This window comes from Amborella trichopoda, chromosome 2 (assembly GCF_054954075.1).
Source record: "Amborella trichopoda isolate Santa Cruz 75 chromosome 2, AtrichopodaSantaCruz75HAP2 v2.0, whole genome shotgun sequence".
NCBI classification, from domain to species: Eukaryota; Viridiplantae; Streptophyta; class Magnoliopsida; order Amborellales; family Amborellaceae; genus Amborella; species Amborella trichopoda.
The window spans coordinates 42,232,545-42,251,091 of NC_142337.1; positions in this window are offsets into that span (position 1 = coordinate 42,232,545).

The window sequence follows — 18,547 nt, forward strand, 5'->3', positions numbered from 1 at the left end:
AACAAATCAGTGGCAGTACCAGAAGCACAAGGCCTTGATCAAGAAAAGGGATCTATGATGTGAGAAAAGACACTCTCAAGCCTTACCACGATACAGCAAAATCATATATGGCCCAGTTCGAGGACGTATCCCTGAGTCACATCCCTAAGAGGCTAAATTCGTAGGCTGATGCACTTACAAAACTCGGAGCTCCAATTTAGTTGCCCTCATTAGGACCCATGCTTGTTTGGGTGGCAGAATGGAGACACATCAAACTAAGAACCGAAGTCGATGCGGATAACGAGAGAAATATCTTCCTTGAGTACCCTCCTTATCCATTTGGAGCACTTTTATCAGCCAAAGAAGTAATCAAGACTGAACAAGAGAAACACATAGTCAAGGGACTAAGGGTTGAAATCAAGAACAAGAAGTCTTGGACCCAATATGCGCAGAAATTGAGTAGGTAGAGGATTGGAGAGAGCCCATCACTAGTTTCCTAAAACATGGCAGGCTCCCGAAAGATCGTGCTTGACGCAACAGCATACGTCGAATGTCCACCAAGTATACCCTCCTTGAAGGAGATGCTCTCTCCATACGGTCATTTGACAACATCCTTCTTCGATGCGTTGATATTCAAGAAGCAAATAAGGTGTTAGAAGAAGTCCACTCAGGCATTTGTGGACTACCCCAGTCTCGTCTTAAGCTCTATGAACGAATACGTAGGTTGGGATACTATCGGCCTTCCGTGATCTCTGATTCCTTAAACTATGCTAAAATGTGCAAAGTGTGCCAAATACACTCTAGCTTGGTTCACCACCCTCTAGAGCCTTTACACCCTACGGTTGCATCATGGCCCTTCTCATAATGGGGTATGGACATCGTAGGACCTATTGATCCTCCTTCCGTAATGGGCCATGTTTTTGTCCTAACTGCAAATGATTATTTCTCTAAGTGGCCTGAAGCGGTCCCCCTTAAGAAAATTCTTGGGATAGCAGTGGCCTACTTTGTTCGACATCATATCATATATCGCTTCGGAGTGCCCGACCGGATTATATCCGACAACGGTCCTCAATTTAGGAGTCATCACATCGATCGCTTAGTTAACCAATTCGATTTTGAATGAGGTACTCGACTATATACCACCTTCGGGCGAATGGATTAGCTGAGGCTTTCAATAAGACTCTATGCAACATTTTAAGAAAGTGTATCAAAAAAAAGGAAGAACTGACATGAAAAGCTTCCTAAAGCACTATGGGCATATCATATTACTACGTGAAATGCTATTGAGTCCACTCCTTATTCTCTAGTCTATGAGGGTGAAGCAGTTTTACCTCTCAAAATACAAATCCCTTCACTGTGAGTTGCAATTCACCAAGGAATAACTGAAGATGAGAGAGTTAAGCTTCGGTATCAAGAATTGGATGCACTCGATGAAAAGAGGCTAGAGGCTCAGCAAAACCTTGAACTCAACTAAGGGAGAATGAAGAGGGCTTTTGACAAGTCTGTCAAGAGCCGCTCATTCACCCGTGGTGATCTAGTCTTAGCCATCAAGAGGCCTATTGTTATACATGGCCTAAGTGGGAAGGTCCCTTTATAGTCAAAAAGGTCTCGCCCAATGGAGCCTACATACTGGCACATCCTGAAGGAGAGGAAGCAATGCCAATGAACGATACTTAAAGAAGTATTATCCATAATGCATATTCAAGAAGAAGAGACTCAACACAAAAAATAAGTAAGATAGTCCAAACAAAATTTTAACTCTCTTTATTGCAGTAAAAACGAGTTGCAAGGTACAAGAAGCCCATTACTAGGGAGATTACAAGTCTCTTGCATCTGAGGATAAGAGGACGGTTACAAACCAAAACTTGTACTTTCTCTCTTGCATCTGAGGAGAAGAGGACAGTTACAAGCCAAAACAAATGCATGTCCCATGAGGAAGAAGCAAACCCACTAAAGAAAGGCCCTCCTCATGAAGAAGAAGCGAAACCACTTGGATAGTTAGCTTTAATTCATCTGACGAGTAAGAGGATGGTTACTGGGTGGAAGACAAAGCAAATCCACTCCAAGAAGTTAACCTCAATCCATCCGACGTGTATGTCAAACATACAAGCCAGATACCTAACCTGACATGTAAATCAAACATACGACGTAGGATCATTCGATGTGTATATCAAACATACAAGGTACGACAAGTTGTGCCCTATCATCATTCGCCACTTTTTGCTGGCCCATGAACTTCGCCTTATGTAGCTCATCGTCGAGCGCCTCAAATCCCGCACGTGACTTACTGCCACATGTCAACCGCCCTCTCTGCATCATGATAAGCCACACATGCTGATGAGCATCTATTGAGGCCAGCGCCGGCTGAGTCCTCCGAAAGCTAACGCCGGTTGTGCTCCTAACCCCTAGCGCCGACTGCTTTTCTTTAGGGTCAATGCCGGTTATCTCAGTGCCAGCCACACTTCTGTTTGCATCGGCCCTTTTGTGACCATTCGCCTCCTGAGACTCCTCGTTTTTCAAAGATTAAGTCTTTGCACCTCTTTAATAGTCACACGATCTCTGAAGGTAACCGTAGACTCTCCCTACCACAGTTCACCTCCCACAACAGTTCACCTCCTGTAACCGTACGACCCACCTCCTGTGACCATTCGTCTCCCGCCGAAACTTCTCCTGCATGGTTGAAAACCCACTAAAAAACTTTCCCGCCTATGTTTTTAGCCTGGACGTCACCAGAACCTTACTGAAAACTTCTACAAACTTCCCCTAAGCCCCTGGAAACCTCTGCAACACCACTAACAACAGTGTCGAAAAGTTACCACAACCTCCGGGAACCCCTTAAAAAATTTTCGGATTTCTCTCAAGACATGCGGAAATGCTCACCGTTCCACTTCCCACCTCTTCTATGCAGCTGGAACCTCTTCTGTTCTCAAAAAAACTCTTGGAGAACTCTCCTTTCCCCACTGCTTTCTCTGTAACTTCACCAAATTCTTGGCAAAGTCTGTTCGCTGAAGGTCTACCCTACAAAATGGTCGGAAACCCACTGGCAGCGAAAAACCTTCCTTGCAAAACTTTTGCTGAAGTCTCTTTGCTCGTTGGAACTTCAACCGGACTCCCTCTCCTCACTGTTAAAGAAAACTTTTGCTTAATTTTTTTTTTACTCTTGGTGAAAAATGAGGGAAAACATGATTTTACCCCCTCATATATACTACAGTGCCCTCAAATACCCCTCACAAACTGGGAATTCCAATTGTGTTCAAGGGAAGCCAAGCGACGATGAGCCAGGTCAGGCTTTGACTCTAGGCCCGAGGTAACCCTCATCGATCCATGACTTAGTGTCTGGTGAATCTTAAACAATCCTAGCGTCAGTTGACCAGCGTCGACGTCGAGTAAGTTTGGAACCACGTTAGCGTCAGTTGACTTAGCATTGGGTGAATCTCAAACAATCCTAGTGCTGGTTGACCAGCACCAGGTGAGTTTCGAACCGCCTTTGCGCTTGTAGACTTAGCGTCGGTCATGTTCAAACAATGTCACGACTGGCACCAGCTGAGTTTTTAACAACCCAGCCCCGGTTGTGTTTTTGAGAACTCAGCGCCATGTAAGAAACCATAATCGCTACACCTAGAACCGGCTGTATTATAAAACGACCTTTTATCACCTACTCTAGGCTGAAGTTGTGTATGTTGGACCACTATCCCTAGTGAAGTTGCACCCAAGCTTTGATGTGCCATCCCCAGTGGACTTGCACCAGGGCCATTGCACCCAAACAATGACCTCCCCAATGGAGTCAGGAGCTGTCCCTCATCCCCCGGTAAGAGTCACACCCATACTGCGGCTCATTATCCTCAGTGGAGTCAGGGTCATCCTCGGGAAGTCAGTCTCATATTTTACCTCAGAGAGTACGCTTACCCCCTTAAGCCTTAGTGAAGTCCACCTCTATTGGTCATCCTTCATCAGGTCACCATTCCCATCTGAGCCCTCAATTTGCGAATGGTCTAAGCCATCTTATCCCCAGGGAGTCGGATTACCGTCCATAGACCTATTCCCCGTGGCGACCCACACAATGGTCCGTGCTACATGACCCTAAATTGCTCGGCCTTGGTCCGAGCTGCATGACCTTAAAGTACTCAGTTTCAGTCTTGCTACATGACCCTAAATTGCACAACCCTGTCTAGCTGCACGACTCGAAACTGCACAACCTCGGTCCAGTTGTACGACCCTAAAACTGCTGGTCTAAAGTATATGACCTTAAACTGTAGCGAAGGTCTAGTTGCACGACTTTAAATTGCACGGTCCTAGTTGTATGACTTTAAACTGCATAACCACAGTCTAAGCTGCATAACCTTAAACTGCTCGGCCTCGGCCCGAGTTGCATGACCTTAAACTGCTCAGCCTCTGTCTAACTGCACGAACCTAAACTGCACACTCCCGATCTGGCTGTACGACCCTAAACTGCTCAACCCCAGTCTAGTTGCACGACCTAAACTGCACAACCTCGGTCTAGTTGCATGACCCTAAAACTTCATAGTCCAAACTATATGACCTTAAACTGTAGCGAAGGTATAGTTGCACGACCTTAAACTGTACGGTCCTAGTTGTATGACTTTACACTGTATAACCACGGTCCAGCTATATGACCTTAAACAATAGTGCACGCCATAGCCACATGGCGATAAAAGGCTCAGCACCATGGTCTGAACTATATGACCTTAAACTGTAGCAGAGGTCTAGTTACACGACCTTAATGTGTGCGGTCCTTGTTGTATGACTTTAAAACTGTGTAAACACGGTCCAGCTAGATGACCTTAAATGATAGTGCACGTTTGAGCTACATGATGATAAACTGCTTCACACAGGTCCTATATGTGACCTTTAAAACTTGCCCCCACCTATGGCGCCCGCCTTTACGTGCACTTTCACTCATGCCTTCCCTAACCTACTTGTTAGTGTGCGCGCGCCACCTTCATAACCCCCCAGTGTGTCCATTCACTTCATCACCAAACGTCATTCCCCAATGAGTCTCACTCGCACTCACAAAACGGCGAACCATCACGCCATCCATATCCGTTGTAAGTTAGTTGATCACCATTGTCCACTCCCATTTCATACATCATCCATCTTTCATAGGTAGCCTAATGCCATTTCCCCAAGTGAGTCAAACCACCATTGTACTCACTCCATGGCCTCCACAGACTGCCATTCATCACCACCACGGTCCAGCTATATGACCTTAAAGCATAGTGCACATCCTGACTGCATGACTTTAAATTGTTTCGCACGGGTCCCAAAGGCATGACCTTAAACACACCTTCAAAAAAAAAAATGATTAAATAATGGCCACGATCTATACCTTAACAAGGGAACGCTATAAGTAAAAATGACAGATGGGCATGGTCACGAAACCATGAGTAAAAGAGTTCCGTGAATAAAAAAAATCGGGCGCGATGAAAACTAGAAAGGGCATCATGAGTAAAAATGGACGAAAAGGGTGGACATGGTCGAAAGGTCATGGGTAAAAGGGCCCCAAAATTAAAAGAAGTTGGTGAGAAATCATCTCTACGGCGTCTCTTCCCAAGTTCAAGCAAAAATCCACAAAGGACGTTTGGACCAATAAACAAGTTGATGCAGCACTCGTCTCAACAGGAGGCTTCAACCCTCACTCAAAAGAAGAAAATCCCTGGTAACATAATACCAAGAATCTAAAAATATGAGCTTCAAGGAAAAGATTTTGATGGCCTAAGTCTCGTTTCAAAAAGGACTTGAAGGACAGAAGACTCGTCAAAAAGACAAGACAAGTCTCATGAGAAAGAACATTATTCCCATGAGGTCACAAAATACTCTAGAAACAAATACTCCAAAGGCAAGAAATTGACAAAGCCAGGGTGGAACCTGCCAGATACATCGGCTCACATAGCCGGCACGACTAGACCTTCGAGATCGGCTAATAGAACCTACCCCCGACTGGACTCGGTTGATGAGACCCATTGTGGTACTCTGATCGTCAAAAGCAAACCTGATGTGGCAACAAACCACATCGATCAAAAGCAAACCAGTGAATTTGGACCAAATGGGAACAATGCCCTTCTCCCCATATATCAAACGTGCATGCCTTCTCCTTCTCTTATGGACCTTCCCCTGATGCATGAAATGTGCATGCCTTGTCTTTCGCTTATGGACCTTCTTCCCATGCATGAAATGTGCAGTCCCTCTTCTTCTCTTATGGACCTTCTCCCCATGCATGAAATGTGCATGCCCTCTCCTTCTTCTATTATGGACCCCTCTCTCCATGAGGCTAGGTGGCAAAGTAGCCCAGTCATCATCCTTCCAAAGAAGGAAACTGACAAAGCCAGGGCCAAAGAAAACCTGGTGTAGCAGTAAACAAGCACTGCCAATTAGTCTCTTCTCCCCCTAAAGTCTCCACGAACGACCCGTGAACAATGCATCCCTATGTCTGAGTAGCCTAGTTACACCATTACATGAATCTCCTCGACATTCATGTGGTCCTGTGACTAGGAAGGAAAAAAGTAAAAGCCAAAGGAAATTTTTTGAATGATTATCCTTATTACTTCTCTTGAAGCACAACATTCGACGGGGCAAGCTGTTTGAACGTATATTTCAACACCTTGATCCCTGATTAGGAATAAGTAGGAAGCAGGTCAATAAAGTCTACAAAACAATGGAAATTCCAGACAGTCTTAGAATGGCCCTATTATTGGTCAAGATCGTCATCAGTACTTCAAAAGACCACCTGCCAAGTTTCATCGCGATCAGACATGTCTAAGGCAGTGAACACAAAGAAATAATTTCAGTGAAATTAGTCTTTAGCACCCTGAAATGGATCCTGTAACTAGAGCCACACTTTTGGTGCATCAAATAGTTGTGAGACTACCGCCATCAAAGCACCATTAAAGGTGGCTATTTTCACAATCACGGGCAGTCACTTTCAAGGCTTATAACTCACTCGTTCCAAGTTGGATCGCTCCAAAATTTGGTGAGCGTGTTTGTCTCATCAAAACAAGCAACTGGATATGTGATACACCTCTTGAAAATTCCCAAGCAAAGAGAAAAACTAAATGAAGGTCGCTGATCCATGAAGGAAGTTGCAAAAAATTCAACAGCAACACCCCTCGTTCGAGCAACCAGATCACGACGCTCGCATACCCGATTGGCACGAAACCAATTGCATTATGTGCATGAGGTCTGAGGCTATCTCTGGTTAGAGCCTTGTGTATGATGAACAGTTGGATTTCACACACAAAGGTGTCAAATCTGCTGTAAATTCTGGCTACCAGACTTCAAGATTCAAGTCAAAAACTCAAGACGACAAAATCTTCATCCAAACACAAAATCAAGAAATGTTTGTTGCAGCGTGACCGTGACGGCATGCTTAGTGTGATTCAATGAAGTGGTCATGAAAAAAAATTAAGGAAGGAGTGCACTATCGATCCGAAGTTGTCAAGATTCATTCAAGATTCAAGTCTCATTATCGTGGTTCGAAACACGATCCATGGTTCAAAATTAGTATCAAATTGATCTCCATGCCGAGCCTTATAAGAAAATAATAACCTTTCGATCAAATAGGCTTCAAAACAACCCTAGGTCAGCCACAGAAGATCATGCAAGTTCTCGAGCCTCAGCAGGGACTATTCGAGAATTCCATAGTTTGTTAGGCAGGGGTAAAACAGTCCTTTTACACCCATTTTAAGAATTCCTTTAAATTCAATTAAATTGTAATTATTTTCAATTCTAGGTATTTTTTTGGTCTACACCCATGTTTTAGCCGAATTCTTTCGAAACAGGCAATGCCTCACTGTACAAAGAGCGGATTCATTCTTCTTAGATCAATAAATAAAATTTTGATTTTTTGCTTGAGCTTGTGAGTACGTCTTGGAGAGAGATATGATAGAAGAAAAGGGTCGATGTCCTTTAGGTAGGTAACTTTCTCTCTCCTCCCCTCTTTCTCTCTCCTTCCCTCTTTCTCTCTCTTTATCTTTATATTTATCTCTCTCTTCATCTTTATCTCTCTCCTTCCATCTTTCTCATCTCTATCCCTTTTTTCTCTCTTCTTCTTCCATTCCTTACATCGGGTGGCATTTTCTCTCTCCTCTTTTTTCATTCTCAACACTAGATGAATTTCTCTCTCTTCTCTAAAATGCAATGGATGACGTCTAGCCCCAGTTGGATTTCACACTCTTCTCTTCTCTTCTCTCACAATCGGTGAAGCTTAACGTCGGTTGGATTTATTTCTCATCTCTTCTCTCACAATCGATGAAGCCTAGCATCAATTGGATTTCTCTCTCTTTTCTTCTCTCACAATCGGTGAAGCCCAGCATCGATCGGATTTCTCTCTCTTCTCTTCTCTCACAGTTAGTGAAGCTTAGCACCAGTCGAATTTCTCTCTCTCTCCTCTATTGTAGTTGGTGAGGCCTAGCGTCAGCTCGATCTGTCCCCCTTGCTTCTCACCCATTACAACCAGCACAAGCCTAGTGCCGGTTAGTTCTCTTTCTCTCTTCTCTTTTGACAAAGTCGGTGAAACCTAGTGCTGACTGCTTTTTCTCTTTCCTTTCTTTTGAAACAGTTGGTGAAGCCTGACACTGACTGCTTTTTCTGTCTCTTCTTTTAACAAAGTCGATAAAGCCTAGCATCGACTACATTTTCTCCCTCTTCTTTTAATACAGCCGACAATGCCTAACATCGACTACATCTTCTTTCCCTCTCTCACTTTTATCCTCTCATCTCATCTCTTCTTTTCTTCTCCCTCCTTATGTCTGTTCCCTTCTTCTCTTACTTCATTCTTTCCTCATAACCATCACCCTGCTACTATTTCATTCAACTAAGAGGGATTGAGGTTAGCCTCTCTTGGTAGTCCTGTCGTTTAGCCGTAATGTTGTCGTGTTACAAGTACTTGGCCCACTTTATTGCCATGACAGACTAACCATCGTGCATAGCTAGTTGATATTGGTGATGATGTCTAGTAGTAATCCTGTGGGCCGGTCTTAGTCACCACTCTGATCCTTTTGCTCAGTCAAACTCTTCTCTCCCCTATCTTTCTTCTCTTCTACTTTTTGAATGTGCATGCCCGTGTACGTTCATCAAATAGGAAAAGGGTGAGGTCTGACCCCCTTGTCTTATAACCTTTGCCATATATGTATGTAATTGTAGAAAATAGAAGAATACGAGCCAAGGGAGGCGATTCTAAACCAATTTTATGACACGGGGGCTTTCTTCAGAATCTAAAAGGGCGTTCATGCGAGCCAACTCGAGTAAGTCCCGAACCTACCTTAAATTCCTCTCTCACAGGTTAGTAACACCTGCCCTCATTCTCGGTCAAGGTTCCCGAGAGAGCGATCTCAAAAATGTGCCGGCTTTTCCCTCGAAACCCTAGATGCATGCCGCCCGATCATCCAGGGTGAGATCGAGGCACCTAACTACTTAGTTGCAGCATTACGTGAGTCTCCTTGGCGTTCACATGGTCCTGTGGCTAGGACGAAAAAAGTAATAGTTCCATAGGAAATTTTTTGAATGTTGCCCTTCTCACTTCTCTCGGAGCACAACAATCGATGGGACAAGCTGTTTGAAGATATTTTTTAGTACATTGGTCCCTGAAGTGAAATAAAGAGAAAGTCGGTCAATAAAGCCTAATATACAATGGAATTCTTGACAGTCTCATAATTGCTTCAGAACGAGTACAAACTTCTTAAGCACTTCAAAAGGCCACCTGCCAAGTTTTGTTCACAATCATACATGTCTAAAGTAGTGCAGACAAAGAAACAATTTCGAAAAAATCAGCCTATACGTGAAACAGACCCTATAACTAGAACTATCTTTTCGGTACTTCCAATTGTTGTGGGAGCACCGCCATTGGATCTAACACAATAAAAAACCCTTATGGGTCAAGTTTCGGCTTATCCGAGCACTCCAGGACAAAGTAATGGGTAAAATACCAAAAACGGGTAGGCCACACACGATTCCCATGCACCCTCTCTACACCCAATCACCATTAATGGTGGTTTTTTTAACAGTTTTGGGTAGTGACATCAGAGGCCAATATCGCACTCATCCCAAGTCTAATCATGCTTAAATTTTGTGAGCATGTTCTTCTCGTCAAGACGAGCGTTTCAATATGTGACACGCCTCGTGACAATGTCCGAGCTGGGAGAAAAGCTAGAGAGAAGTTGTTGATCCGTAAAGAAAGTTACATGAAAATCACGACGCTCGGGCATCGAATTGGCATGAGATCAGTTCCATTGTGTGCGTAAGGTCTAGGGCTATTTCTAGTCCGAACCACATACATGATGAACGATCAAATTTTGCAAATGAAGTCAATAAAGCAACGGCAAATTCTGGCACCAAAATTCCAGATTCAAGCCAAAACTACAAAGTTGTGAAATCTTCGTTCGGGCACGAAATCGAGCTGTATTTGTTGCCACGCGATCGTTTCGGCGTGCTTAATGTTATCCGGTGAAGAAATCAAAGAAAAACATCAAGGAACAAGCCCACTATAGATCTGAAATTTTCAAGATTCATCCAAATTTCAAGTCACATAATCGTGGCTTAAAAATACGATCTGTGGCTCAAAGTTGGTATCAAAGCAATCTCCATGATAAGCCCAATAAGAAAACAATCATCTTTCGGTCAAATGAGCATCAAAGCAACACCAGATCATCCATGAAAGATCACGCAAGTTCTAGAGCAGCAGCAAGGACTGTTTTGAAATTCCATCAATTGTTAAGCAGAGGCAAAACAATCATTTTGCACCCAAATTTAGAATTTCTTTTAATTTAATTAAATTGTAATTATCATCACATTAGGTAGTTTTTGGGAATCTACCCATGTTTGGGCCCAATCCTATAAGTACATGTCAAACACAATTGTCATAGAACCCTTGATTTTTTAATAATCATCAATAAAATTTGAGAGTTTTCACGTTTAAATTGTGGGTACGTCTTGGAGAGAGAGAGAGGAGAGAGAAGAAAAGATCTGGTATCCTTTAATGCAGGTAATTTTCTCTCTTCTCCTCTCATCTCTCTCTTTCTCCCTCCTCTCATCTCTTTATTTCTCTCTCCTCTCATCTCTCTCTTTATCCCTCCTCCTCTCATCTCTCTCTTTCTCTCTCATCTCTTCTATATCTTTCTTTCTTATTTCTTCTTTGATCTTCTTTATCCACTTCCTTCATTTTCTTTTATATTTCCTTTCTCTTTCTTCTCATTTCTACTCTCTCTCTATTTTCTCTCCTTGCTCTCTGTTCATGCATGGTGGAGTTTATCTCCTGACATGATGTCTTCTTGCTTTAGGAACACAAATAGTGAGTCGGGCCTTAACCTGAGTAGTGGGCCAGATCTCTGTCAAAGTTTCCTTGTCGTCCCTTCTGTCATGGGCGATGGACGCTCATCGCCGCCCATGTTTCATCTCCTCTCTCACTCCCCTGTTATAGACGGCAGAAGACCATCATCATCCATGTCTTCTCTTTCTTCTCTCTTTCCTCTGTCATGGACGGCAGAAGCTCATCGTCGTCCATGTTTTCTCTCTCTAGTTAATTATGTGTCATGGATGGTGGAAGCACATCACCATCCATGTCTTCTCTCTTTTCTCTCTTTCCTTTATAATGGACGGCAGAAGCTCATCACCGCCCATGTTTTCTCTCTCTTCTTAATTATGTGTCATGGACAGTGAAAGCACATCATCATTTATCTCTCTCTTCTCTCTTTCCTCTATCATGGACGGTAGAAACACATCGTCGTCCATATCTTCTCTCTCTTCTCTCTTTCCTCTGTCATAGATGGTGGAAGCTCATCACCGTCCATATTTTCTCTCTCTTCTTAATTATGTATCATGGATGGCAGAAACACATCACCGTCCATGTCTTCTCTCTCTTCTCTCTTTCCTTTGTCATGGATGGTGGAAGCACATCGTAGTCCATATTTTCTCGCTCTTCTCTCTTTCCTCTATCATGGACGGTAGAAGCTCATCACCATTCATGTTTTCTCTCTCTTCGTAATTATCTGTCATGGATGGCGGAAGCACATCGCCGTCCATGTCTTCTCTGTCTTCTCTCATTCATCTGTCATGGACAGCAGAAGCTCATCGCCATCCATGTTTTCTCTCTCTTCTTAGACATGTGTTATGGATGGTGAAAGCTCATCGTCGTCCATGTCTTCTCTCACTTCTTACCCTTATGTCATGGGCAGGGGAAGCTCATCGATGTCCATATTCTTTCCTATCTTCTCTCTCATTACCGTCCATGCTCCCCTGCTCTCTTCTCTTTCTCTTCACTATTTTCCTTCTTTCTTTCCTCTTCCCCTTTTTCTTTTCTCTCTCATTGCTCATCTCGTCTTCTTTTCACATGCACGACGTCGGTAGTATTGTACATGTCTCTCTTTCTCTCGCTTCTTTCTTCTCTCTCTCTCGTTTGACTGCCTTACTGCCACGATAGGCTAGCCATTGTGTCAGGCTGGTCGATGATCGTTCTAACATATAGTAGTATTTCCGTTGTGCCGATCTAGTTACCATGCCCATCTTGCTACCATGCTGAGTTTATCACTTACTGATCTAGCTGTTGTGTTGGTCTCGCCGCCTAATCCAAAATCCTCTGATCTACTTCATTCTTCTTCTTTCATTTATTCTCTTACCCTTTCTTCTTTTGGATGTGCACACCTATGTACACTCGCTCAAAGACAAGGTGGGGCTTTTTCGACCCCACTTGTCTTATATAATTAACCATGTGTGTGTGATTGCAGAAACAGAAGAATATATATCAAGTAAGGCGATTCAGAACCAGTTCTATGACAAGGGAGATTTCTTCGTGATCTAGAAGGGCGCCCTCGCGAGCCAGCCTGAGTAAGTCTCAAACCCGTCTTAAATTCCTCTCTCATCGGTTGGTATAGCTGCCCTCGTTCTTGAGAGAGCGATCTCAAAGTCCTGGGTTTCCCTAAAACCCAAGACGCGTGCCGCCCGATCATCCAATTCGGAGGGCAAGATCGAGGCACCTAACCAAGAGGCTCTTGGGATACCTCACGTGATTGCAGCGGATGAAAGTTCACCGTAATTTCTTGCTATGGAGAAGAGGACGGGGAGCCTGTTTGACAACCTCACCTCTATCTTCCAATGGAAGGAGGGTCGAAAGGTCCCGGGTCATGAAGGGTGCTCGATCCAAGACCAAAATGCATTGATAGGGAGTGGCCCTCATAGTGCTCTTGCTACAGGCTCTTCACGAAGGAGGAGCTCTGAGACAACTGCCACTGCACCGATGGAAGGAAAGAAGAGGAAGCGTGATGCCCCCGCTGTCACTAGTGCTCTGCCCCTAGCTGTTAGGCCTGCAAAAAAACACAAAAGTGTAAGACTTGCTGTCATTCTGGAACCGACTAATGGCTCTTCATCTTCTGCTTCTTCTAAATTCTCTGTTGCTCCTTCTGAGTCACCCTCTGCTCTTTCTGAGTCACCTTCTGTCACTCCTAAGCTATTTTCAGCCTCTTCAAAGACTAAGGTATATGACTCTAGCACTTCTGGGGCCCAATATAATTGTGTCATGAACCTGCCCCCTTACCCCTACTAGAGGGTGACAGAGTGCGAGATCACGACTGGAGGTCCTAAATGTCACTCAGGTGGGAGTGGCTCAACGCACGAAAACATGGAATCAAGAGCAAACCATGAAAGAAAACTAGAATAAAACCATTCATCAAAACAAATAACAATTCAAAAGTCTTTCCATCTCATTCATCAGATGTTAAAAAGTCTTTACAATTCCTTCTTGGCACTACTGACCCAAAATACATAAAACGAGGTACACCACACAATATTGAGACATCCAAACATACAATGAGAGTCTTCAAAGGACAACTTTTTAACCTCTCAACTTCAAACTTCAAATCTTCCAATGGTCACCCACCTTAATCATAGGTGTCAACACTCTTCACTGAAAATAAGATGGAATGAGCTAACAGCTCAGTAAGCAGATCTACACCATTACATTCCAACTAGCATGATAGTGATAACAAATACGCAACACACAAATACGTACATATACACATGTATCAAATAAAGTCCCTCAACATGCTCCTCAACACTCTAACAGAAATGTGAGAAAGGCAATTCAATATATATAATGCATAAGTCACAATCACCTTTCTTAAAGTAGAGTAATAAACACAACATATCATATTTACAGTTAAAGCTCCTGTAAAAAGCATAAATAAGTCAAGCAAACAGATCTATCTATTGTCAAAGTAGAATCCACATCAGTCAAGCTAAGCAAATCTTGAACTTGGGACTTCTACCCTCACTCAAGAGGGTGGACCATGACAAGTGGACGACCCACTTCGTAAGGCCCTCACACACGCACACATCCCCAGCGTGCTTCAGGGTTATCGATAGGCAGAGTCCGTGCGAGATACTACCCTCTCCTTATACCCTTTTAGCGAGAGGGCGTTACACTACCATTAGGTGACTCAATCTGTAGTGCCCACATAGATCTGGGGGCACGACCTGCCAACTACTCACATCCTGAGTCCCGTCTTATCATGGGAAGTCAGGGAAAAATTGTAGCTGCTAGCACCATCATTCACACAGTAGGTTCCCTTTCTCATATAGCATAAGCATCATGATATCATCATTCACATAGTAGGTCTCCAGTCACACATAGCACAAGCATTAATAAAATCATGCACTTCATATTGCAACAGGGCATTCATCATCATTCACACAGTAGGTATCCATTCACATATAGCATAAGCATCATGATAGCATCCTTCACACAGTAGGTATCCATTCTCATATAGCATAAGCATCATGATACCATCATTCACACAGTAGGTGTCCATTCACATATAGCACAATCATTATTAAAATCATGCAATTCATATCGCAACAGGGCATTCGTCATAATCATACTTCCATGTCATAGCAAAGCATAACTTCATTATCATGCATGCGTATGAGCGCTCACATACCATTTAGAGTTTGAAGATGATTCCAAAATCAATTTCCAAACACACCTATCCCTAACTTGGGAGTGGTTCAAAGACAACAGGATTCCGTTTGACCTCTTAAAGGTTCAAGGAAATGAGGGTTAGTTGACTGCCCCCTGCTGTGTACAGTGGACGGCAATGTACCCTGCTTCAGATCATTATAACATTCAAACCATAAGGCAACCTGTGACGGGTACAAAATAAAAGTTTAAGCCAAGACGTATATCTTTCTAGCAAATAAAATTTTAAAGAATTTGGATTCCATTTAATGGTTCAAAAATACATGGCAAACAAGGTCACAGTTCTGATTTTCATCAATACTACCCACAGTGACATACTTTCATAATGCAAGGTATAACTTCAATCTAGGAAGATTTTTCAAAATTATTTCCACATGAAATGTTTATCCCATTCAAATATCTTTCATATGGCTATGGTTTAGCTGAAAACGAACTTTGTTTGGCTAGCTAAAATCAGTGAACACAGTGGTATAAATGAAAAATCTAGGAAAACAATCAATATTTATATACCTTCCCATTTTGATATATAACTTCATTTTTGTAAATAATTTCAGAAAGAGGTAAAAACAAACATGTTACTAGACTCATATATCTTTCCAATGGGGGTGACTTGAGGTCAATTGGACCCCATTTGGCTATATAAAAGCCTCCTACAAGGACCTACAAACTTCTGGAATTTCAAAGTGACATGCAACATGTCTCAAGCATACATTCCATGATCTTCATTTCATGGTGAGGCATATGATAACAACCATTCTCTCACAATATGAACACACACATAATCATGCTTAGCATGCATTTCTTACATAATCTAAGAATCATGCATTCATTCTTCACATTCACCATTATCATGGAACAAGAGCCCCATTTCTCACATACACTTTCATTCTCATTTTACATGTATAAATCCTAACGACTATCCTGCAATGGTGATGGGTCCACTTAACAACAATGGTGTCTTCTCCACTCCTCTCCTCACAGCTCTGACTCGCCCAACAGTAGCTACCCATCAACAGTCACTCCTGCCCACCTTGTTTCTTAGAGATAGAGAAATGAAGTAAGAATGAGTGGCATGGGTGAGGAAGGGGGCTTAAGTACTCTTGGGTTGAGGTGGCTGACCATGTGTCACCCAAATATTGTAAAATTTGGACATGTGGCATTCAATCAGCATGCATATAACAAGTGGCACACACAACTCATGCATGTCAGAGACATAGCCAGCACTTCACGCAAATCTACCCGGTGCTGGACTCTTCCAACCGGAGATAGCCTCTTTCAACCGGCGCTGGCCTCTTCACACAAATCCACTTGGCGCTGGCTCATCCAACAAATCCACCTGACGCTAGCTCTTTCTCCTCTTCTCAGCCAGTGCTACACTCAAACCAGCCCCCACTGGAACTCAACTTCAGCCTCCTTATTCCGTTATACCTTTTAACTGGCTAGGAAATGTTAGGGTCCTCACAAATTTCTTCTGATAAAGGGGGGACACTTGAGCTTAGGGTGGTGTCTGATATTCTCAAAACGACTAGAGAGTCAAATCTGACTTAAATGGAGATTGATGGGGCTGGAAATGAAGGTGCTGGAATTTTTGCTCCAAGGGAGGAACCTGAAATCCACAGGGCCTCTGAACCTCAAGAGATTGTTGCCCCAATCAAAGTAGAGGCTATAGTGGATGAAACGCTTGAGTGTCAGGAAGCTGTTGTCCCGAGCGAGGGAGTTACGGATAGTGCAGACTCAGCCCTTTTTGAAAGTCCAGGAAGATGAGAGAGTTGAGCTTTTTGTGGCAAAGGTTCTGACTATAGAGGATGCAGGCCAGGTAGAAGAGGCCTTAGCTGAAGTGGTGGTTATAGGAGATTAAGACCAAGGGGAGAAAGTGAGCTCTGGACTTGTCGAGGTTGAGGTGGCAATTCAGGAAGGAAATGACATTAGCCTTGAACTTATCGAGGCCATGCCAAAGGTAAGAGACAAGAAGAAGAGGCTACTTCGGAGCATGCTGAGGTTGAGGTGATGGCTCCAACAGGTGAAGGTCTAAGTGAGGGAATTAACCTTTTTTAGGTTGCTCTAAGGAATGAGGGGTAAAGAAGAATTTGGCCCTGAAGGGACCAAGCCTACTAATGGTGAGGCTGAAACACCAGGTGAGGATGTTAATGTCGTGGGGGCCGAGCAGCTTGAGACTAGGCCCCCCTCTGAATCTGCAAATGATGAAACCTTAGGCTTCACAATTGCTCGATAAGAGTCATTGACTCACATGGCATTCGAGCCCCATCGTTGAGGCTTATGCTCCTTCTATTGCGGCAGCCCTAGCAGCATCGTCCAGGCCTAGTTCTAGTGGGATGTCTGGCATAATCATGGATATGCTTCGTCTGGGCATACAGAGTCTAAAGGATCTGCCTCTTACAAAACTTGACAATGTAATCCATAAGTTAAGGCAGATCGCCCTTCTAAGGGGTGCACCAGAGGTCCTCCCATATTTCAATGATGCTATAAATGAGCTGGAAGGGTGGAGAATAAGGGCCTTGCAGGAGGAGGTAACTACGCAGCGGCTAGATAGTTCACAATTGCCCTCTATGAAGTCCTCACTCATACGCCATCGCGAACCGGTAGATGCTCAATTACAAGAAAAGGAGATTTTTGGTTTCCCAGATATCTGACCTTGCCGAGGAGGCCTTCGCACGCCATAACAAGATGATGACTATTAAGGTAGAGATAGCGAAACTGACGCAAGAACTTGATAAATTGGAGGAGGAAACCGCAACTTGAGAAGCAAAGGATATGATGCTGGCAAATAATATTTTGACCCTTGAGTACTCCTTGGAGGAAGGGACTGCCTTGATGGAACATGAGGTTGAGATGGTAGCAGAGTTGGAGGGACGCATCAAGCAGGTTAAGATATCTGCTGCATCATATAGGGGAAAGATCAATGAAATGATTGATCGATTTTGAAAGTGTCGTCTTATTTCCTTTTTCTTTTTCCTTGTTTTTATTCTGACACTTGTAATAGCCCCTTGGTTTATGAATAAAACTCTCCTTTTTTCTTCAGTATGGTGCGTGACTTTTTCTTTTTCCATTTGCTTCTCTGCACTCTATCTCTTACTCTTGTTAATTGTTTCTGGGTTGTGGAGGAATACGCTACACCTTGCTTTCTTTTATGACAAGTTGTCGTAGCTTCAATGACCTCGAATTGGGTAGCAGTTGCTTCTTCTCCCCTTAATGTTTGATTGAACATGGGCTCATAATTCATTGTTCTCATAATGTGATGAGCCTACTTGCTGTAAATGGCCCAATCAGAAGGGACTTTGACTTCCATTTGAGGTGCATTCATCCCAAGCCCGTTGTAGGTCTTGGTCTCAGGCAAGAACTCTTTTAAGTGTTTTGAAGCGATACGCATAACCCCCAATTGGTTCTGGAGACTGCGAACCTTGCTTCTTAACTCTACTAGGAGATACTGCCATTGAGGGCAAGAGGGTTGTCCTTTCCTTAACTGCTCTTTTTCGATAGAAACAAGGAAACATAAAACCTTTCGGGGTGGCTGATGCGTTAGTTCTTCTTGTAAGAGTGCAATGGGGACATGCAAGACTTTTTGATGGT